Source organism: Benincasa hispida, chromosome 1 (genome assembly GCF_027475165.1).
Source record: "Benincasa hispida cultivar pf3 chromosome 1, pf3_genome.v1.1, whole genome shotgun sequence".
In the NCBI taxonomy this organism is placed as follows: domain Eukaryota; kingdom Viridiplantae; phylum Streptophyta; class Magnoliopsida; order Cucurbitales; family Cucurbitaceae; genus Benincasa; species Benincasa hispida.
In genome coordinates, this window is record NC_143478.1 from 37,500,790 (window position 1) to 37,520,629 (window position 19,840).

Here is a 19,840-nt window from a genome sequence, read left to right on the forward strand (position 1 = left end):
GGCATTGTACATCGATCAAATGTTGATTAGGTATAGGATGCAGGATTCCAATAGGGGTTTGTTACCCGTCAAGCATGGAATCGTTTTGTCTAAGGATCAATGTCCTAAGACACCTCAAGAAGTTGAAGAGATGAGACATATTCCCAAAGCTTCAGCTGTAGGAAGTTTAATGTATGCAATGTTATGTACCAGACCCGACATTTGCTATGCTGTAGAGATTTTCAGTCGGTATCAGTCCAATCCAGAATTTGATCACTGGACGGAAGTCAAGACGATCCTCAAGTATCTTCAGAGAACGAGGGACTACATGCTCACGTATGAAGATAAGGATTTGATCCTTACAAGATACACGAACTCTGACTTTCAGACCGATAGAGATTCTCGCAAATCGACATCGGGGTCAGTGATCACTTTGAATGAAAGGGCTATAGTGTGGCAAAGCATCAAGCAAGGATGCATCATGGACTCCACTATTGAACCAAATACGTAGGAGCTTGTGAAGCAGTTAAGAATGCTGTTTGGTTGAGGAAATTCCTTGCCGATTTGAAATTGTTCCAAATATGGATTTTCCTATCACTTTCTATTGTGATAACAACGGGGCCATGGAAAATTCGAATGAGCCTCGGAGTCATCGTCGGGGAAAGCATATAGAGCGGAAATACCACTTGATCAGGGAGATTGTGCATCGTGGAGATGTGATAGTCACGAAGATCGCGTTGGAGCATAACGTTGGTGATCCCTTTACAAAGGCTCTCACTACTAAAGTTTGAGGGTCACCTGAAGAGTATGGGTCTGCGGGACATGCGGGATCTTGACTAGGGCAAGTGGAAGATAATACTGAGGTATGCCCTAGTTCATTGTATATTGTACATGTTTTTTCTTGTATTGTATATTGTATATTAGTCTTCCGGAGTCTCGTTTTTTGTAATTATACACATTGTTTATGAATAAAATAAATGTAATTTCATTCTAGCATTTACTCAAATCCAATAAATAAAGCTCCATAGTTATCTTATGTAAACTTAAGCATGTATATGAGATATACAAGTGGATCAGGCCTTAAGTGATAACCTAAATAGACTGTAGTATAAGAATTAAGGAAAGATTCCTGATCCTGGTGATACTACGGATACGACCCGCTTTGTAGAGGTTTGGAAGTGTTGTGAACTACTACAGATGGTAGATCCTGACCATTCATGTGGAGACATGTTAGCGGAGGTGTCCTATACAAAGAGTTTAGCAACCTAGTTTAATCTTTTTAAATCAGTTTAATAGGATTAAATTGATTGGCATAAAAGATTAAAATTGCATTAAATCTATCAATAAGGGACCTTTTGTCTAAGGCGGATTCTATCTAGGCTGAGGTACTTAAGTTGATAGAAACATATCACACCTACCTGAGAACCTACCTGGAAAGGTGAATTAGATAAATTTTCTGCAAGCATGCAATAGTTGGTCAAAGACTCCGTTAAAAAGTTTAATGGATGATGATCAAAAGTTGTTCAACTATCCAAGGTAAAAGTTACTCTTGGGAAAATCTAAAAAGTCACTTAGTTAAAATTCTTAGCCATGTTTTTTCTAAGTAAACTAAACCCAAGGTTATAAAATACTTAGTGGGAGGAAGAGATATATTTGATATGTCAATGATTTCACTCACGTTTCTCCCTGAATGTTCACACCATGAGATTCAGGCTTAGTCTCGTGGTGCCCTAGGAGCATCCTCATTCGGATGGTGTTTGCATGAGTCAATATCAAGGTGGACGAAGAGAGGGTTTATAGTAAGTGGGTGAAGGGTGTGTGTTAACACGTTCTATTGTCTCTATCATTGGTTCGCACCGTGAGATCATTTTGTACTCCCTCGAGGTGCCCTGGGAGCGTCCCCCATCGGATGGGTTTTGTGCAGTTGGTCAATATTAAGGTGAACTTCAGAAATGGATAGGGTCACTTTAGTTTTTGCCCCAATCAGATTCAGAAATGGATAGGGTCACTTTAGTTTTTGCCCCAATCAGATTTTTTTCCCTTCGGATTGGCTGCTTGGAGATCTAGGTCTCTTGGAGAGTCTGGGTCTGCGAGACATTCGGCATCTTGTCTATGGAAAGTGGGAGATGATACTGGGGTATAGTGTATGCCCTAGTTTATTGTATATTGTACTTGTAATTCTTCATGTATTGTACATTAGTCTCTCAAGGCATTAAAACAAGTGGGAGATTGTTGGGTTTGGTGTCCTAATTCTCCTCGAGTCTCATAGTTTGTAATCTGTGCACATTGTTATGAATAAAATAAGAGTTATTTTATTTGCCATTTACTCATATCCAATAAACAAAGCTCCATGGTTATTGTATGTAAACTTAAGCATGTATATGAGATATACAAATAGATCATGCCTTCAGTGATAACATAAATAGATTTGTAGAATAAGGATTAAGGAGAGATACCTGATCCTGGTGACACTATGGATACGACCCATTTTGTAGAGGTTTATTAGTGTTGTGAACTACTACAGATGGTAGATTCTGACCATTCATGGGGAGACATGCGAGTGGAGGTGTCCTATACAAAGAGTTTGTAAAAGATCGGACCACGAGATGACTAGTCTCTGTATATAATGTTGTTGATACTTACATCTCACCTAAACGACCATAGGTGACATGACCTCAATCTTGAGTGTTTTGGAAACTTCTGCCTTTGAGGGCGGTCCTTTGATTAGTATGGGTGAGGGTGGCCAGATTGCCAACTCAACATGCCTACCTTTTTGGGGATTTGTCTGATCTAGGATCTAGGAACTCAGTTACACAAGATGGAATTCACTCCTTCCTCGAAGTAGGGGCAAGTAGATAGATTGCTCCCTTAAGGGCTGATTTCGGGTCTTGAACATAGTAGCCACAACTTCTCTTTGGAAGAGAGGAAACAGTCATAGTAGGACTATGACTTATGTTCATTAGAGGGATCAGTGGTACTTAAGGAGTTAGATGTAACTACAGGGGCATAACGATTAATTGGCCCAGCTGAACTTAGGAGCTTTCTGTGAAGGGTTATCGCATTGTTGATTGGTTGATATGGACACAAAATATATCTGTAGTAAGAAGAATGCCACTGTCAGTCTTTAGTGGAGTGCCTGGCAGATAATGGATGGTGGATCCCGGGACTAAGAAGTTTAGTTAGTTATTCACGTACTGTTGGAGCTTCAAGCTATAGGTCCATAAGGTCCCCGTGGTAGATCAATGAATTCAAGTTGAGAATCAGTTATTGGTGTTGATTTGAAATGTTCAAATTGACAAGAGAAAATTCGATTATATAAGATATGATTGGTGTGATGTCTTAGATACATCAAGTGGAGGATTAATGTAAATGAGATTTACATTAAGTACCATGAAATAGAAAAAGAACTATGGTTTATATGTTTCATGAGATGAAATATGAAAACTATAGGTTATAAATATAATATGGTAAGTTGGTTATCATATATATTTATAATAATATTAATTATTGGATAATTATATCTTTTTCTTTAATAACCAATTGATTGGGAGGTTATTGGTGTTTTCATGGTAACCGTGAGATAAAAGGAAAAATGTTTTCCTAAATTTAGTATGATGAAGATTTGAGATTTTCTACCATCGAAAAGAAAACTCACGGAATCATTGTCAAGTGAATAGGATTCACTAAACGATAGCTGAAGAAAGACTAAACGATCGTGGAGTGACACTACACGATAGTTCAATCAGCTGGCCATTAGCTAAATGATCGCGGAGCATTTGTTAAACGATTGGGCATTCGTCTATACGATAGACTTTTGTCATCTCCCACTTGCTCAATTGTTTACATGATTGTTATTCTTCTGGTCTCTTCCTCAACCATGTCCACACAGAGCCCACACTTCTGGATTCTCACACCCAAAATACCAAGGTATTCATTGTGGTGTTGTCTTACTCAACTCGACTGAAGTCGAAGTTTTTGGAGGCCGTTCGTTAGGTTTGCAGTGTTCGTGTGGTGGTTAATGTGATCATGTTGTGTTGCGGTCGCTGTGTTCAAGCATTCGTGTGTTGCAGTCTTGGAGATTGAACGAGCGTTTGGGATCAAGGGAGTTTAAAGATGAGTCTTCAAAGGTATGTGTAATCTTTCCCTTGAGTATCTTGAAAAGCATGTTGTAATTTCCTGTGTTGCATGACCAGTTAGTTTCTGTTAGTTGATTGTAATTTTGTATGTTCAAATACGAATGAAATTTGGAACGATCATTCCACTGCTCATGAAAATCCTCATGTATGATTTCCTTCAATGAGAATGTCAATGCTGCATCATGGTCAACAATCAAGGAGTATGTCAGAATATATGTTGTACGATTCTAGAAATCCTGAAGCATGCATTGATTGCATTTCTCCTTGAAGGATTGGCACATGTGATGATTCCTGGCAAAACATAAACTTTGGCGCACTTTGACAATGAAATGCAGTCAGCGGGTGTATTTTAAGTACCTTAGCACAATTTTGATTTTCTTATATAATTTCACCATGATTGGCGTATTTTTTCCTTTCTGTTGTCGCATATTTCTAAGAAAAAGGCACAAATAACTTTATGTAGGCGTATTTCTACAAGTTATCATTTATCCACTAGGTTTTCCTATGTAGTAATAGAGTTGGGAGGTAATGAATCGAGCTACGCTTTTGCATCTCTCTGCAAAGAATAAGGAAATAGCTTTAGTTGCTATGTATCTTCAGAACCACTAACTTTGAAAGAACGACAGATTCTCATGAAGTGTTTCAGATGTTTATAGGGATCCTTATTAGGTAGCTCGATAAATTGTCCAAATAAGATTAGCATCTAGCACATTAAAGGCTTCATCTAAAATGTGGGTGCATCTATTAGCAGATCTAAAATGTCAGTGTCTAAAGTCTGGAATGTAGGCGATGCAGTTTGTTGTCTTGAATCTTCTTTTCCGTCTCGCTTTCTCTCTCTTAGAGGTGGCACCTCCCCATTTTAGAAGTGCGTTTGAACAATACCTCTTGGTACTTATCCTTTCATTTAATCCATGATGGCTATGTCTATATCTTCTGCAATGAAGATAGGATTTACGGGGTTAGGTTGTTGTGGTGGCTGCTGGTTGCCATTCTGTTGTACCTTATTCATGGGTTCATTTGAATTTGTCGTTGGTAGGGGCATATTTAGGTCATCCAAACTTTAACAAAAATATTTGTAATCACCAAACTACTACTAGGTAACACAAGTGGCAAACACGAGGTTGAACCACAAAGAGGCAAAAAATTAAATCTCTCTAAAGGCTAAATCTGATTGTGGAAAGCAATAAAAACTAGGGTTTTGGTTTGATTGAAAGGAAAACTAAATGCAGAAATTAAAATGCAGGAAAGTAAGATAGATTGAGAAAAAGAGAGATCGAACACAAGATTATCTTCGCCGGTTTAGAGATTAGGGTTTTCTATGAATTTAATCATCAATTAATTATAAAAACATGCTTGGATTAACTATGTCTTAAGCTTAATCGAATGTAGGGACAACCCATACAAACTCCCTAATGAGAATCAACATGTCATTAATCCCCACATTAACTAAGCTTGTTACTGAAGGAACCAATGAAGGTCCTTGAGCGGAAGCATGGGATCGGACCAAATACCCAAAATTTATAAAACATAAAATTTACAGCAAAAATATACAGATTATGAATTAAAATAAAACTGCACCATGCTTAAAACATAAAATAGGAAAGAAAAAAGGTTTAAGAAACCTTACCCTTGAAGAACTCTTCTTCACGAAATTCTTTCTTCGAATCTTGTCACGATCAATCTCGAACCCTCTAACTATCAACGAGGACACCACCACGAATGTTTCCACTATGTTCTCTGGATGAGAATCTGGGCTCTGACTATTTCGGAAAAGAGGGATTTGAGAGTATTGAGAGGACGAGATATGTATCAATTTTCTCACAGTAATTTTCTGTGTATCACTTTCATGTGAAAACTACATACACAGGAAGAAAAAGAACTACCTCTCTTCTTACTATGCCACTACCACGTTTTTTCTTAGAGAAAATAGGGGGATGGAGTTACAACTCCTTACCAAAATGAGTTTTAAAATAAAATAAAATAAAATAAATTTATTTATTTTCATAAATCAATTTAATATATATTTATATGGTAACTACCTTATCATATAATATATATATTAAACTATATGTTATATCAAATATAATACAAAACCTATAGATTCTATATTGTATCAAATACAATATAAGCTATAGTTTCTATTCTCTCTACAATGGCATTTAATATAAATCTCATTTATATTAAATTTAATTATATGAATCAAATTCATATAATTAACATTTGAATCATATTCAAATATTTATTTCCTCTCAAATAAATTTTATAATGTATCAAATACATTATAGTAATTATACCATATATATAATTAGATTAAATTAATTATATCATATATATTTAATTCCCTCAATTAATTTGAACAATTCAAATTAATCTAAAAATTGATTCTCATTAATTCCCGTTGAACTATAGAGGGGACCTCATAGACTTGTAGCTTGAAGCTCCAACGGTACGTGAATAATTAATTAAACTCATTTAATTAAATTATTCACCATCCGTTAACTGTCGGGCACTTCATTAAAGACCAACAACTACACTCTTCGCATTACAAATATATTTATGTGTCCATTGGATATAACAAGTCAACAGTACGATGACCCTTTACAAATTGCTCGTAAGTACAACTCGGCCAAAGTTACCATTTTACTCCTGTAGCTACATCTAACTCCTTAAGTATTACTGATCCCTCTAATGAACAATAAATCATAGTCCGACTATGATCAAAACCCTTTTGGGCTAGGAGAGAGTGTGGTGCCACATTGTTCAAGCCCGGAATCAACCCTTAAGGGAGCAATTAATTTACTTGTCCCGACATTGGAGAATGAGTGAATTCCTTCTTGTGTAGTTATGTTCCTAGCTCCCCAATCAGACGAATCCCTAAAATGGTAGGCTTGTTGAGTCGGCGATCTGGCCACTCTCACTCATACAAATCAAAGGACCGATTTTATAGGCAAGAGTTCACAGCTCATTCAGGATTCAAGTCATGTTACCTATGGTCATCCTGGTGAAATGAAAGTCTATATTATGAATGGCGTTAAAAAATGAGACTAAACATTTCATGGTCCAGTCTTATACAAACTTCTTTATATAGAATATCCCCGCTCACATGTCTCCACTTGAATGATCAGAATCAGACGTAGCATTTACAACAATTGTAACATCTACAAAGCGGGCCATACTCATAGTGTCATCAGGATAAGGTATCTAACCTTATCCATCTACTACAGACCATTCGGTATCCAGCTTTAAAGTTATCTGCATGACGATCATGTCTCCTTGATGCACAATCTCTCTGGTGAGATGATACTTTTGCTCTATATGTTTCCTGCGCTTGTGACTCCAAGGCTCTCGAAAATTAGCCACAACACCACTATTATCACAATAAAGAGTGATGAGCTTTAACATGTCTGGAACAACTTCCAGATCAACCAGAAACTTCCTAGGTATAACTCTTTTCCATTAGTCTAACCTTGAAGATCTGCACCTTCCTATCACCACCCCGTTTTCTCTTGTAGATCCATTTGCAACCTATAGGTTTAACCCCATTAGGTAAATCTACAAGATCCCAAACTGAATTAAAGTACATCGACTTCATTTCGAGATCCATAGCTTTGATCAACTCATCTTTGTTAACATCCTTTATTGTCTTCTTGTAAGACAATGGATCCTCAACATCGCCATCAGCTACCATAACATGATTTCCATTAAACCCATATAACGGACAGGTGGGTTCGCAATCCTCCCACTGCATTGAGGTTCCCTTAAAACTTGAGGTGGATTTGACTTACTAGATGATCCCATTTCAAAAACTCTTGTTGAAGTGTTGGGTTCTTCAACAACTCTTGTTGAAAGTTCATTAGTTTCTTTGAAAAGTTCATTCAACAAAACTTTACTGGGGGGTTATGTTCCCTTATGTGGTCTTCTTCCAAAAAAGTAGTGCTTGTCGATTCAAACACTTTATTTTCTTTAGGGTCAAAGAAAAAATCACCTCTCATTCCTTTGGGGTAGTATACAAATAAGGCACAATTTTGAACAAGATTCCAGTTTCTTAGGATTTGCCTCAAGCACATGTGCTGGGCAACCCCAGATTCTGCAATGACATAAACTAGCTTTACGACCATTCCATAACTCCAAAGGTGTTATGGTAACACTTTTGGATAGAACACAATTCAAAATATACACTGCAGTATCTACTACATAACCCTAAATTGAGTTAGGTAAGGAAGCATAACTCATCATAGACTGAACCATGTCCAACAAGATTCGATTTTTCCTTTCTGATACATCATTCTGCTGAGGTGTACTGGGTGCTGATAGCTGGGATACAATTTCATGTTCTATCAAATAGTTTTGGAATGTTAAATCTATAAACTTTCCATCTCAATCAGATCCAAATGTCTTAAGAGTTATATTTAATGTATTTCAACTTTAGCCTTGAATTCTTTGAACTTTTCAAAGGATTCAGACTTATGTTGCATTAAATAAACATACCTATATCTTGAATAATCATCGATAAAAGTGATGAAATATTAAAAACCTCCCCTTACTTTAACATTCATCAGACCATAGAGATCGGATTGCACCAGCTCTAGAGGTTCTTTGGCCCTGTGACCTTTTCCAGTAAAAGGTCTTTTAGTCATTTTTTCTTCAAGACATGACTCACACACAGGTAAAGAATTTTCTTCTAACTCACTTAGAAGTCCATTCTACATCAACCTCTCAATCCTATTGAGATTGATGTGTCATAATCTCAGGTGCCAAAGTTGAGCATTTTCTTTAGGAGAAATTTTAAGTCTTTTATGTTGAGTTACCGCAATTTTAGGCTTTAGTTGCTATAGCACAAAGGTTGTTTTCCAGTTTCACAGAACAAATATGAACACCATTTTTGGAAATAAACACTTTATTTACATGGAAGTTGATACAATAAGATTGCTCTAATAAACACTTTACATAAATTAGTTTCCTTTTTAAACCAGGAACTACACACACATTTTCTAGTAAAATAAATTTATTCTGTAAAGTCAATTGGAGACCTCCCACTACCACAACCGAGACGACTTTCCCAGTTCCAACCCGCATCATCATCTCACCAGTATCAAGTTGCCGCTAGAAACTAATTCCCTGAAATGAAGAACAAACGTGGTTAGTGGCGCTGGAATCTATAATCCAGGCTAAATCATCATTCTCCACTAAACTGGTTTTCAAAACAAGTAAATCATATTTACCTTGCTTGGTCTTGTGTTTGAGACAGTTCCACTTTTAATGTCCCTCTTGGTTGCAATGAAAAAAATTCTCTTTGAAACCTTAGCTTTGTTTTGAGCAACAGCCGGTCGGTTAGCATTCCCCTTTCCACATTTCTTCTTCTTCCACTTTTTGGTGTTGGAAGAAGAAGACACATACTTTGTTCCAAAGGTCGAACCTCTGTGGAATCTTTTAGAAGATGCAACAACATTTGCTTCACCCTTTTGTCCATTGCTTTTCAACAAGGACTGGAAGGTCTGTAGCTCGTTGAGCAAGGTAGTTAGGTTGTAGTCAATCCTGTTCAAAACAACATTGCTACAGAAGTGTAGGAAACTTTCAGGTACAGATTCCAAAATGAAACTAACTTGGCTGGCTTCATCAATGACGGACCCATTCATCTCCGCCACATTGAAGTGGACCATCATGTTGAGAACATGTTCTTGAAAAGATGCCTCTTCTTGCATACGAACATTGAAGATGTGTTTGAGAGCATTATGCTTGAGCTGTGTAGACGGTTGTCCAAACATTCCCTTCAAGGACTCCATGATCTCATGGCCTGTGAGCATGGGCTCATGCTTTTTGGCCAAGACTTCGAAAAGACTCAATAAGATATACGCTCTGGCCTTTTCGTTTCCTCGTGTCCAACGCTCGTATGCTTCTCGAACATTTCGAGTAGCATTTGGAGCTGGAATGGGAGGATAATTTGCTAGACCACATTTATTAGATTTTGCTAAATCATGTTTATTTCGAGCAGCCTACGAACAAAACTTTATTAGATTTTGCTAAACCACGTTTAACCAATTAGTTTTGCAAAAATGTTTCAAGTACCCTAAGTGAAAAACTTCTATTTTTCAATGATGCCCCTGTGAGGCAAGACAAACGTCACCGATGGTGTGAACTTTAAGGAAAAACACGAAGAGAATGAAATGAAGTATCATATACCTCATTTTCCTCCCACTGAGCACTTTACCTAGGGTAATTAACTTAGAAAAATCTGACTACTGATTTTATCTAAGGGATTGTTTAATTTGCCCAAAAACTGAAAGAACTCTTAACGAAGAGCATCCATGAGCATGTTCGAATCTTTCCTATTTCATTGTGACCGAATTACCACACACACATTCCGATACACAGTTATGCAACTTAACACTAATTAACGGCATGCTTTGATAAATAAAATACAACAGATTGATTTTACATCCCAGTTGAAGACTGTCTTCACAACAAACTCAACCCAGCAGAAGCAAACCTCTATGATCTTTATCGCCCACCAAAAAGTCGGCTACCAGCAACACAATCGTCTACACAAATGGCAGCAAATGAACAAGCTCGAGCAAGAAGGAGCGGGGACGACACCACCACTTAGAGCCCTTGGTATTCTCGGAGTGAGAATCCAAAGAGTGCTCTTTGTTGAATTTGGTAGAGGTAAGAGGAAAGGGTTGATTGTGTAGAACGATAAGCAAGTGGGAGAGAAGACTTTCGTATAGTTGATGTTTATCGTTTAGAGAAAGCTACATGATCGTGTAGGTTTTACTAAGCGATCATCTAGTAATAGGTAAGTGATCGTTTAGAAAACGTGACATGCAAGCGATCGGCCAATAGGTAAGTGATCGAACTTTTGCAAACTGAAACAAATTTTCATTTTATTATTCAGTTACAATAACCGAATAAGTTTTTCCCATTGACGCACGATTGGGGAGAAGATTTCGGCCAATTATCACATAATTAATCAATTTAATTAATAAATGAATATAATCATATTATATTCTTACCCTATAGTTTGATATCATATACTACTATAGTAATTTCTCCTCCACTTGATATAAATCATATTTATATCTAATTTCCTCCAAAATAATGTATCTCATACATTTAGTCAATTATATCATATATAATTAACTAGTTCAATTATATCACATATAATCGAACTCCCCCTTGTCAATTTGAACATTTCAAACTAACCCAAAAACTTATTCTCAACGTTATCCAAGTTATCTAGGGGACCTTATGGACTTGTGGCTCGATGCTCCAATAGTACATGAATAGCTGACTAAACTCTTTAGGCATGAGATTCACCATCCGTTCACTGCCAGACATTCCACTAAAGACCAACAATTGAACTCTTCTTACCATAGATATATTTCTGTGTCCATCAGATATAACCAATCATGAGTACAATGACCCTTCAAAGATGCTCGTAAGTACAGCTGAGCCAATTTACCGTTTTGCCCCTGTAGTTACATCTCACTCCTTAATTACCACTAATTCCTCTAACGAACAATACAACATAGTCCAACTATGTGTGAACACCTCTCAGGCCAAGAGAAGGCATGTGGCACCACATCGTTCAAGCCTTGGAATCAGCCCTTGAGGGAGCTATCTATCTACTTGCCCCTGCTTTGAGGAAGGAGTGAATTTCATCCTGTGTAGCTGAGTTCCCAACTCCCAAATCAGACGAATCCCCAAAATGGTAGGTTTGAATCGGTGACCTGGTCACTCGCATCATACAAATCAAAGGACCGCCCACAATGGCAGGAGTTCCCAACTCACTTAGGATTGGGGTCATGTTACCTATGGTCATCCTAGTGAAGTGAAGTCATTGTTGGCCTTTTGGCCCTTAATCTCAAATTAATTAATCAATGTTTTGATGATAACAAACTTAATTTTTAATTACTAAAAATTTTAGTGTTTTAATATGTCCATAGCGTAGAGCTCAGAACAACGATTCCAACACCTTTTGAATCACTCAAATCGGAGCTAAAATGAGGACGATATGTCCGAAACAAGTCTATAGAGAAAATAGTATGGTGGATGACGTGGCATAACCAAACCATTTGCATGTAGACATGTGGCAATATATTGGTTGAATGGTGGATCATTAAGAGATTAACATATGATGGACATTTGATTTTTGGATTGATTTAAAATTAAAAAAAAAAAAATTGAAATTTAAAAGAAATTTAAAAGGAAAATAAATTTAATATTATTTTATGTTTGTGTCTAACGGCTAGTTTTTTACACATAGTATGTTTTTTTATTTTTGGATTGACTTTAAAGAGAATGAATTTAAAAAGAAAATGAATTAAAAGAAAAATAAATTTAATATTATTTTATGTTTGTGTCTAACGGCTAGTTTTTGACACATGATATGTTTTTTTATTTTTTGGATTAATTTTAAAAAGAAAAGGAATTTCAAAAGAAAAGGAATTTAATATTATATTTTATATGTATCTAACGACTAGTTTAGTTTAAAATCTCCACCATTGATTTTTCTTTTCCAAAATCCAATTAATTTAAGAGGCGGAAAGAGTCGGAAAGATTTTATTCAAATTCCCAAGAAGCGCTTGGGGAGTAGAGTAGGTCGAGTTTGACTGAACCACTATAAAAATTATGGTGTCTTCTTCTTTAACTCTTTCCTTTTTATTTTTGCAATTAATTTAAGCAATTTATTGTATGTTTTAGTTTGTTCTTATTTATTTGCTAAATTTGATAGAATTAAATTATCACATTTTTGTCATCTTATTTGTTGCATAAATTGAATTTTTCTTATTATTTTTAAAAAGTGTATTAATTAGTTTAATTGGGTTAATTTAAAAAAAAAAGGTTTAATTAAACCCTATTCATCCCCTCTAGGTTGCCATATCGATCCAAAAATTGGTATCAGAGTGGGTTGCTCTTCTTGAAATATTTATTTCTTGGTAAACTTAATTGTTTTTTAGCTATGACAACTTTAGGTTTTATCCCTTTTACCGATAGTCAATCTATTACAAAGCCTCCTTTCTTTAATGGTACTAATTATAATTATTGGAAAAATAGGATGAGATTTTTCTTGCTTTCTATTGATTAGGATTTATGGGATATTGTTGAGGAAGGTTTTAAAATTCCAACAAAAGATGTTGATGGTGTTAGCACTATAAAACCTAAGGAAGAATGGTCAATAAATGAAAAGAAAGCATGCTCTTTAAATGTCAAAGCTATTAATTGCTTATTTTGTGCTTTGAATGAAGTTGAGTATAATAGAGTGTCTATTTGCAAAACCGCTAAAGAGATATGAGATAAATTATAAATTACTCATGAAGGAACTAGTCAAGTAAAAGAAACAAAGATTGACATGTTAGTTTATCAATATGAAATGTTTAAAATTGATGAAAATGAAGCTATTTCCGATATGTTTATTAGATTTACTAACATTGTCAATGCTTTAGAAGGACTTGAGAAAAAGTACTCAAATCTTGAGAAGATAAAGAAGTTATTGTGGTCTTTGCCTAAACAATGGGAGCCTAAAGTCACCGCCATTCAAGAGGCAAAGGATCTCAAATCTCTCTCTATTGATGAACTCATGGGCTCATTGTTGACGCAGGTGAACTGAGTCAGCCGGTTCGAAACAGGTGAACTGAGTCTTGAATCACTCGACTCGAACCGTCCAGCAAAGATCGCCACAACCATTGCATAGCAACGAACATATAATGACACACTTAGCCATGATCGTATAGTGCTGTCGCATAACAACGATCATCCAATGTTATCGCATAGCAATGATAGCACAAAGTTATCGCATAGCAACGATAGCACAAAGCTATCGCATAGCCATGACTGCATAATGCTATCGCATATGGCTATCACATAGCCACAATCTCATAACGCTATTGCATAGCCATGATCATACAGTGCTATCACATAGCACCTCATGCCAAGTGCCATCGCACGGCAGGCATCGCCTGGCAACAAATGAACGAACTTTCTTGTTCTTCCAAAGTGGACTTCGTTTTCTCCAGAAAACACACCGGAACAGCACGAGCGACTAAAAAACTTTAAATACAGACTCGATTGCATTTAAGTGCCCCAAAACAAGGGCCCTTACAAACCAATTTATGAAAGGAAAGTGATAAATCTATACAATCCAATCTTGTAAACATCCAATAATCACAAAACCATACATTCCATAGAACATTCATCACATGAATTACAGAATGTAAAATTCCACCAGAACACTGTAAAATTAAACTGAAATTTTGGAAAAAAATTGACCAAAAACCTGGCTCTAATACCAATTTGTAAGGAACAAGTGAAGGTCCTTGAGCGAAAGCATGAGATCAGACCAAATACCCAAAATTTACAGAACATAGAATTTACAGCAAAAATATACAGATTATGCATTTAAAAGAAAATTCCAGCATGCTTAGAATATAAAACAAGAAAGAAAAAAGGTTTAAGAAACCTTACCCTCGAAGAACTCTTCTTCACAAAATTCCTTCTCTGATTCTTGTCACGATTAATCTCGAACCCTCTAACCATCAACAAGGACACCACCACGAGTGTTTCCTCTGTATCTTCTGGATGAGAATCCAGGAGTTTTATGGGCTCTAACTATTTTGGAAAAAAGAGATTTGAGAGTATTGAGAGGAAGAGATATGATTCAATTTTATCATAGAACTTTTTTGTGTATCACTCTCATGTGAAAACCACATACATAGAAAGAAGAAGAACTACCTCTCTTCTTACTATCCCACTACCACGTTTTTTAGAGAAATGAGGGGAATGGAGTTACAACTCCCTCCCAAAATGATTTTTTTAATTAATTTATTTTCATAAATCAATTTAATATATGTTTATAACGTAACTACCTTATCATATAAAATATATTAAACTATATGTTATATCAAATATAACACATAAGCTATAAATTCTTTATTGTATCAAATACAATATAAGCTATAGTTTCTATTCTCTCTACAATGATATTTAATATAAATCTTTATAATGTATCAAATACATTATAGCAATTATATCATATATATAATTAGATTAAATTAATTAAATTATATATAATTAATTTCCTCAATTAATTTGAACAATTCAAATTAATCCAAAAATTGATTCTCATTAATTCCCGTTGAGCTACAGAGAGACCTTATAGACCTGTAGTTTGAAACTCCAACTATACGTAATAATTAATTAAACTCATTTAATTAAATTATTCACCATCCGTTAACTTTCAGGAACTCCACTAAAGACCGACAGCTGCACTCTTCGCACTACAAATATATTTATGTATCCATTGGATATAACCAGTCAAAAATATGATGACCCTTCACAAATTGCTCATAAGTACAGTTGGGCAAAAATTATCGTTGTGCCTTTGTAGTTACATTTAACTCTTTAAGTACCACAGATGCCTCTAATGAACAGTAAATCATAGTCCAACTATGATCAAAACTCCTCCCACGCCAGGAGAGGGTGTGGCACCACATTGTTCAAGCCCCAGAATCAGCCCTTGAGGGAGTAATTTATCTATTTGCCCCGACATTGGGGAAAGAATGAATTCCTTCTTATGTAGTTGTATTCCAGCTCTTTAATCAAATGAATCCCCAAAATGGTAGGCTTGTTAAGTCGGTGATCTGGCCACTCTCACTCATACAAATTAAGGAACTGCCTTCATAGGTAAGAGTTCACAACTCACTCAGGATTCAAGTTATGTTACCTATGGTCATTCTGGTGAAATGAAAGTCTCCATTATGAACGACGTTATATAATGAGACTCAAAATTTTGTGGTCTGGTCTTATACAAACTCCTTTGTATAGAATATCCCCACTCACATATCTCCACATGAATGATCAGGATTAAATCATTTGTAGCACTTTACAACAATTGTAACATCTACAAAGCGGGTCATACTCGTAGTGTCACTAGGATAAGGTATCTAGCCTTATCCATCTACTACAGACCATTTAGGTTATCACTTAAACATGATCCACCTGTATCTCTCTACATATATGTTTAAGCTACAAAGATAACCTTGGATGTTAGTTTATTGGTTTGTGGTTAATGCAACTAGTTTTGAAATAAAACATCAAATATTTCATTACATAAATAAAATGTTTTTATATTACAATTACAATCTATAGGACCCTACAAGATTTAGGGCATCAACCCTAACAGTTACAAAGACAATTTACTTAGTTAATTGCATTGCGTTCATAGATTGATTAAGGTATTAAGCAAGAATGGTCAATTCTATCATAATTCATTTCCAATCTTTAGGTTTTGTTATCAATTAGGTGATCCTAGATAGCCTAGAAATCATGCCATAATTCAAACTAAAACCTATTGCTACTAAATTGAGCATGCTTCCAATGCAATTACGAACATAAAAAACACACATAGCAAAGATAAAATACAAGGAATTTGAGTTGTCAATTCATCAATCCTATATGTTTGTGCTGGAAATTGACTCAAAGAATGGAGATCACAAAGAAACAGAAACATCCTATCAAAAATTCATAACAAAGTTCAAAGAATTCAAGAAAATCCCTACAAACCTTAAAAACTGACATCGTGGCCTTCAATTGTTCATCAAATCTGACTTACAATGCCAAGACTTAAAATTACAACTCAAAATCAAAGGGAATCTCATGAGTTTTGGCCTAGAATCGCCAAAATCGAGCAACTTGATCTCTAAGATAGCTTAACTCTTCTATCCCCTTTACCTAAATCAGAAAGATCATATTTATATTACTATCACAATGTTGCAATGCTAGTAGAAGCATTGCTACGCTCTTGCATTCCAGCCCTCGAGTGTTAGAGTGGCATTGCAACTCTGGCACAATGCTGCAGTGCGACAAGGCGTTGGTGGCACTCCGTTCATCCTTACAATGTTGCAACGCTCTTAGGTAGCATTTCAATGCCGCCTACATCCATGCATTTTTCCTTTCAACACTGCACTGGAGTGTGGAGTGAATATTGCAAATCTTCAATCAAGGGAATTTTGGTCATTTTTCCTCTTTTGAAGCTTGAATGCTCAAATTACCTCCAAATTGCTTCAAAATTAACCCTGTTGGACTCCAAATGCTTGGTTCAACCTCTTTGGCACTCAATACCTACAAAATAGCATAATTAACATGTAAAATCTATTAACAAGCCTAAAGCTAGGAATTATAGCTCTTTTTTAGAACTATCAAAGACCATAACTTAATTCTTTCTTGTCCCGAGCAAAGTAAAATAAAATATAGACATGAATCATGTGATGTAAATGAGTGACTCAAATCACAAGGCTAAAGATAACAAACTCTTCACAAATATAGGGTCATTTAAATGCATGCACTAAATCAAGAAATTTAAATCTAGTTCTCTATCCCCTACATGTGTGTGCTTAGCCAATCTATCTAGGTCTTTGATAGCCTAAGAAGGTTTTATTCGGCTCTCAACTCCGTTTCCCTCTACCCTGACTCGAAGGATTAAGTATTAAGCTTCCTAGACCCAAGGTGGCAATGTAAAACTTAAGGAAACCAAACTTTTATTCTAGTCTTTTTTCCTCTTTTTTTTTTATTTTTTTTTTAACAAAAGAGGAAACCTTATCCAGACTATGCCACCTTCATTTTGGCTTGCCCACACGGGTTACGTGAAAGACATCAACCGACGAGCAACGTATCTTTTAAAGTGTCGAATCTTATTTATTCCTCAAAGGCACTTTAGCTCAAAGGGAAACTACGGATGTCATAGCTGCCCCAGGTTAATTACACCCCTAAGAAAGAAGAGTAATCCCCTTAACAAATATCATACAAAGTTACTTTTGTTAGGGTTGATGCCCTAAATCTCGTAGGGTCCTATAGTTTGTAAATGTTTTGAACAAACTCATTGTGTATGTAATAACATATATGATATTTTATTCCATATTTTAGTTGCATTAACCACAAACCTATAAACTAACATTCAAGGTTATCTTGTAGCCTAAACATGTATGTAGAGACATACGGGTGGATCATATTTAAATGATAATCTAAACGGTATGTAGTAGATGGATAAGGCTGGGTACCTTATCTTGGTGACACTACGAGTATGGCCTGCTTTGTAGGTGTTACAATTGTTGCAAAATGCTACAAATGATCTGATCCTGATCATTCATGTATAGACATGTGAGCTGGGATATTCTATACAAAGGAGTTTGTATAAGACCAGACCACGAAATGTTTAGTCTCATTATATGATGCCGTTCATAATAGAGACTTACATTTCACCAGGATGACCATAGGTAACATGACTGAATTTCGCTCAAGGTTCCCTTCAATTTAACGAGATCCTTCAATTGGTATCAGAGCTAGGTTGTTGGTTTCTGATCCCAAATTCTATTTCTTATTTAATCAATATTTATGGTAATGGTGGATTTTATTTTTCTACATTCTGTTCATGATTCATGCGATGGATGGTTTAATAATGAATGTGGTTTTGTTGATGGATGTTTTGGGATAGGATACTTAGTTTTAAGGCTTTATTCTTTACAAATTTGGTTTGTAAAGGCCCCTGTTTTGGGCATAATTATGCTATAGAGTCTGTAATTAATGTTTTTGAGTTGCTTGTGTTGTTCCTGGAGAGCTTCAAAGAGGAAATTCAAATCCATGCTTCGATGAGTTTACTACAAGATTGTGTAGCTTTTTACTAAACGATCGTGTAGGTTTTGCTACACGATCGTGCAGCAAGTTTTGCAACATTTACAACTAGTTTGCTACACGATCACTACAGAGTCTTCCTTGGTGGCAGTTCAGTTCGAGCGGTTCAAGACCTGGTTCATTTGTTTCGAACCAGATGGCTCTTATTCTTGTAATAATTAGCCTTTAAGTTCCTTTTTAGGTGTTTTATCCCGATCTATTAACTGTTTGTATTAAATATACATATGATGTATGTTTTATCTTATATGTGATATTGTATGTCATATAGTTTTAAAACCCACCATAGGTTATTCATTTATATCCATGCATCATTTTATATTATAAGTGTTATAATATATGTATATGCATTATCTAAATTATATAGCATGCTCATGCATCATGTGTTATAGTATATGTATGCATGCATTTATAGCATATCCATGCATCATTTATATTATAATGGTTAGTTGAATGATTGTATGGAAGTATGCTATAGTTGGATTCATTACCTATTTATATAATTGTTATATATGTTAGTAATGAATTGAGATTGCATGAAGCATGACACTACCTTAGGTTAATTTATAAATGTTATGATTAACTAAAGTATGTCAAGCATGCAATGAATGTTTTAATTGTTTCATTTATTTATAATCGTTATAACTAAATAAAATTTGAATTTAAATAAATAACTAAGAGTTGCATGCAAACCTTAGGTTATAATCATTTTTTTTTTTTAAAAAAAAAAAAAAAAAAAAAAAAAAAAAAAAAAAAATGATTGAGATAGACCTAAGATCACATTTCTAATGAGATTAGAAATCTTAGTTTAATATTTTAATTGGTTTAATAGGATTAAATTGATTCTTAAAAAAAGATTAAATATGTAACAAATGTATCTATTAGGGACCTTTTGTCTAAGGAGATTCTATGTAGGTTGGGGTATTTAAGTTGACGGAAACATCGCACCCCTATCTGGGAACTTACTTGGAAAGGTGAATTAGATAGATTTGTTACATGCATGTATGTTTGATTAAAGTCCATTAAAGAGTTTAATGAGACTTCAA